The following is a 5687-nucleotide window of genomic DNA, read 5'->3' as shown; positions in this document are numbered from 1 at the left end:
AGGGGAAGGAGATATCTACACACAGAGAGATAGATAGAGGAGAGGGAGACAGATAGAGACAGATGGAGAGAGAACTTGGTTGCCCACACATCAGAGGTTTAGAAAAAGAATAGTACATTCTGGAGGTGGTACCTGGATGCAGTCTTCTTACAGGGGTCAGGCATATATGTGTCTCTATAATGGCTATACAATGGCATGATTCTAAGACACACTGCTCAAAGGGTGTGATTTACAAAGACCTTTAAAGATTCAGGAAATTTTAAAAATTAATGAAGTACATGAGTGAGTTTATTTATCTACCTAACTCCATCTTGCAAATGAAATTGCAAGGTGGTTTTAGGAGGTGTGCTGCTTAGATCTAAGACTGAGAGAGGATGGCTGAGAGGGACACTCAACATCAATGGCCCCGAGTGACTCAGTTGTAATGTATGCTCACGTGTGTGAGTGTGAGTGTACATGTATGTATGTGCATGTGTGTGTGTGTGCATATATGTGCGTATATGTGAGTGTATGTGTGGATGTGTGTGTACGTGCATGTGTGTATATGTCTGTGTGTATGTATATGTGTATATGCATGTGTGTATGTATATATGTGTATGTATGTATGTATGAATATATGTATATATATGCTTATGTGTGTGTCTGTGTGCATGTGTCTGGAAATGGCTGGCCAATGAGCTCCATGGATCGCTTATCTCCCTCTTCTCAGTGCTGGGAATACAACCATCATATCAAACACAGCTTTTAATATTATATATATGTGGTTGGAGAAATGGTTCAGTGGTTAAGAGCAATGACTAATCTTTCAGAGCACATACATTCAGTTCCCAGCACCACATGGCAGCTCACAGTCATCTATAACCCCATTCCAAGGGGTCCTCTGGTCTCCGTGGGTATCAGATATGTATGTGGTATAAAAACATACATGTGAGCAAAACATTTGTACATGTACAATTAATATAAATAAATTTCAAAAAATAAGTGCATAAAATTAAATACACTCAGGAAAAACATAAATAAAAAGCTTCTTTATAAAATTATATATATTTTATTCATTTCTGGAAAATCTAATACATATATAAGGTATTTTGATCATATCCGATCTCCACTTCACTCCTATCTTACTCCTAGGATCTCCCAAAATATTTACTTCCCAACTCCAAGTTCTTTAAAAAAAAAAAAAACCCAAAACCCAGCGAGTCCAGCTACTGCTTCTCACATGTGCAAGGGTGTGAGGCCGAGTCCTAGGGCACAGGCAACCTGCCACTGGTCACATTTCCAAAGACCAGTGGCTCTCCCTCCTTAGCAGCCGTCAGTTACCAACGGCTCCTCATCTGGGGTGGGTCCTAGTGCACCTCCCCTGCCCTGCTGGAATTTTAGCTAGTTTAATTTTGTGTAGGTAACCACAGATACTGTGGGTTCACGTGTGCCACAGCCACACTATGTTCAGCAGACCGCATCTCACAGCCTTCCTCTCCCTCCTCTGACTCTTCTGCTCTTTCTACCCCTCTTCCCTCAATGTTTCCAGAGCTGTGGTTGAAGAAGGCTGATGCAGATGTCCCAGCTATGGCTTAGCGCTCAGTATCTCATTCTCGGCACTTTGTGAGTATCTGTGTGAACCATTGTCCACTGCAATAAGAACCTTCTCTGACTCAGGTCGAAAGCAGCAGAATCAATGGCTAAAAAACCCAGTTTGACAATGTGACTATTTATCAAGACAACTACAGTGAGTTCCCCCAAGTCTCACAATCTCCACAGCCAAAGGTTTTTCACAGGTTTATAGTGCTGTGCATGAACTCCCTCCTGTGAAGAAGGCCTCGGTCTAATTAGAAAGTACGTGGTTGCCACAATAATGGTCGTGCCACTATTGAACCCAGTGTGGGCACAGCTTTTCTGTAGGTTGGTATCGCAGCATGCAGGATGCAGTGTTGGGTAAGAGCAGTGATGTTCTAGTTTGCTTTATTTTTCTGTGATAAACACTATGATTAAAAACAACTCAGAGGGAAAAGTGGTTATTTCTTCTTACAGCTGCAGTCCAGTACGAAGAGATTCAAGGCAGGAACTGAAGCAGAGGCCACCAGGGTAAGGAGAGGCTGTGTACTGGTGTAATCCCTGTGGTTCATTCATCATGGTCTTTTAATATTTAATTTAATTTAAGACAACCTAGCCAGGGTTGGCATCATCCACAGTAGACTGGACTCTTCCACATCGATCATTAAAGAAAATGCCACAAAGGCTTGTGTCTTAGTCAGGGTTTCTATTCCTCAAACATCATGACCAAGAAGCAGGTTGGGGAGGAAAGGGTTTATTAAGCTTACACTTCCACATTGCTGTTTATCACCAAAGGAAGTCAGGACTGGAACTCAAGCAGATCAGGTAGCAGGAGCTGATGCAGAGGCCGTGGAGGGATGTTCCTTACTGGCTTGCTTCCCCTGGCTTGCTCAGCTTGCTTTCTTATAGAACCCAAGACTACCAGCCCAGGGATGGCACCACTCACAATGGACCCTCCCCGCTTGATCACTAACTGAGAAAATGCCCCACAGCTGGATCTCATGGAGGCATTTCCTCAAGGGAGGGTCCTTTCTCTGTGAACTCCAGCTTACGTCAAGTTGAAACACAAAACCAGCCAGTACAGCTTGTCTGCAGGCCAGTGTGGTGAGACATTTGCTCTTCTGCTTAAATGAGCTTCCTTCTACCTACACGATTCTAGCTTATATCAAATTGATAAACTCTAAATGGCACAGCTGACTATAGTGAGACAAGTGCTATCTCTGTAAGCAATTCTTATTGCACTGAAGTTCTCATGCCAGCCAGAGTCTGGAGCCAGCTCCCTTTCCTCAACCACAAACTGAAGAGGCAGATGGCACTTGAGGATGCCTGGCCCCATGTCTCTCTCTCTGTCCCTCTGACCCCCCCCACACACATACACTCAGGGCTCTTTCAAGCTCACTTTGTACTGTAGTGTTCTGAACAGACCCTTCCTGCTTCCTGGTGGCCCGAGCCCCAGCACTTTGGAATGCTCCCTTGGGAGGCTGTGGCTCTGTGTAGATGTGGACTCTGGGGAGAGCAGCTGCAAAGCCCTCTCTGTCCATGGGGGTTGTCAAGTGTTTACAGGCAGGAGTTTCCTGTGATAGGACATATCTCTCTCATTTTTCTACTTCTTAGAGAGTATATTCTTGTACCCCAACATAGAGAGCAATGCAGACAGATGAATATATAGCCAAACCCAGCTACAGAATCAGAGCCACAGAACAAACCACCACCTCCCTCAAGTTGCCCATATATCTGAGCTAAGCAAGTCTGAAATCTATCCAGTGTCTCTCCTGTTGTCCCTGCTTCCTTTTCTTGTCCCATCCATCCATCCACCCATCTGTTTTGGGGGCACTTACTTTTCTTACAGGAAAATCAGACCTTTGGTTCTGGGAGCAACTGGGAGTTCTTCAGCTTGGGGTTCCAAAGGTGGGTGGAGCTGAGTAGCACACAGAGGGGACAAGCACTCTCATCCATCCGACATGCCCACACTTCTTTCTGGCTACTTGGAGCCATTTGTTCATGTGTTCACACGTGAGAGGCCATGGCCTCCTGCTCTCAGTGCAGAAGGCACATCGTCCTGGTCTAAACAAATCAAGGCTGTTCCTTGGCAGTGGACAATTAGCTTAGGCTTCTGGGACCTGAAAGGATCCTGGAGGAAGGTTCTGGAAAGGTGTCTTTTCCCATGAGAGACACATGGGGAAAATAGCCTTTTCTCAAAACAGTGGCCTCTGAGGTGCAGAGATGAGGCGAGATATCAAAGTCGTAGGTGGGCCGGGTGGTAGTGGCGCACACCTTTAGTCCCAGCACTTGGGAGGCAGAGGCAGGCACATTTCTGAGTCTGAGGCCAACCTGGTCTACAGAGTGAGTTCCAGGACAGCCAGGGATACACAGAGAAACCCTATCTCGAAAAAAAAAATCCTAGGTGGGTAAAGTGGGAAGTTGGAAGATATTTGGGTCTTGGGTCTTTTAAGGTGTCGTCAGTCAAGCTTGTGAATAAAGTACCTCTGGACAGCTCCTGCCTTCAAACATTTTTTTGGGGGGGATGCAGTAAACTTTGTTGATGGTATTCAAGAGAGTAGGGAGGGCTCCCTAGGCCCCTCCTGTTAATGGAGGTCTGGGATGGAAATTGCGAGGGAGATGCTCAGTGTTGGGGTAGGGACTCCTTAGCAACTGAAGGCCTCTCTCTCTTGCTCTCAATGTCCTTGCTGGGGTAGGTAGTCCAGGGTTTCTTACTCCTTGGAGGCCATGTAGGCCATGAGGTCCACCACCCTGCTGCTGTAGCCGTATTCATTGTCATACTAGGAAGTGAGCTTTACAAAGCTCAGTAACAGCCACCCGCACAAGCCTAGCATCCCCTGTCAGCTCAGCTGGTAAGGAGGGCCTGGGAAGGCAGTGTGGAGGTCTCCTCGTATTCCTGGGAGCCAGGGACATGCACAACTTGCATCTGGGAAGGCTTCAGTATTGAGTGAGTCACACATGTCCAAAAGGACTCACTCTCAGGACACAGCTGGATGGAGGGTCCACTTCCACATCCGTAATGCCTGGTTTAGCCTCACTCCCTCCAGATTTCTCTCCAGACTAATTTCATCCTTGGTGAGAGCTCTTAGACATAGGAACATGGGTGAGTTTACCCTGTAAGATGACAAGTGACAGTTTCAGCATAAGACACTTGGAACGGAGTTACCAGCCAAGATCTCAGAGGTTTTATTCTGACAAAACAAGAATGTTTAGGGTTGCAAGGGACACAGCCCTGTGGTGGGCATATGGCCTGTCATTCGTAAGCTTTCAGAGAGCTTATAGTGAGCTGGAGAGGGGAGGAGGAAAAAGAAGAGAAAGTCTGTCAGGAAGACAGCTAAAGATGAGTGCCTTTCCTATAAACAGGATGGCCCACTCCTCACTTTCTTCTTTGTGTTTTCTGTACTGTGTGCTTTTATGTATGTGTGTATGAACCACATGTATGCAGTGCCATGAGAAGCCTGAAGAGGGCATCAATCCCCTGGAGCTGGAGTTCAGATGATTGTGAGCCTCCATGGGGGTGCTGGGAAGCAAACCCAGGTACTCTGCAAAAGCAGCACCTGCTTTTAACCTTGCCTTTCCATCTCTAGTTTGGTTTTTTTGAAACAGTGTCTTAAGTAGCCCAGGTTTGGCCTCAAACTCACTATGTAGCCAAAGATCACCTTGAACTTCCGATCCCCCTGCTTCCACCTCCCAAGTGCTAAGATAACAGCCGAATGTCATTGTTGGACCGTGAAAGGTAATCTGTGTTCTTGGTTGACTGAAGCTTACTCTGTAGTCCCAGTAGAGAATTCTACAAGGCATGGAATACCTATACCTCCAGACGTTAGGCTGCTGACACCATGAGCCCTCACTCCACTATCCTGTGGCTAGACAATGCCCCAAGCTCCCAGTATTCTGGCTGGCCTCCACCCCCAGTAAACTGACCACAGCCAGGTATGCCCTGCCCCTGGAAACAGAAAGGTAGCACAACCCACTATAAAAGGAGCTGCTTGGCCCCTCCTCTCTCTCTCAACCTCCTACTCTTGTCTTTACTCTCACCTCTTGCTCCCTCTCTCCCCTTCTACCTCTCTCCACGTGGCCATGGCCAGCCTCTACTTCTCTACTTTTCTACTCTCCCTCTCCCTCTCCCTCTCCCT

This window comes from Mastomys coucha, unplaced genomic scaffold (assembly GCF_008632895.1).
Source record: "Mastomys coucha isolate ucsf_1 unplaced genomic scaffold, UCSF_Mcou_1 pScaffold20, whole genome shotgun sequence".
Classification (NCBI taxonomy): Eukaryota; Metazoa; Chordata; class Mammalia; order Rodentia; family Muridae; genus Mastomys; species Mastomys coucha.
Note: the sequence above shows the minus strand (reverse complement) of the source record.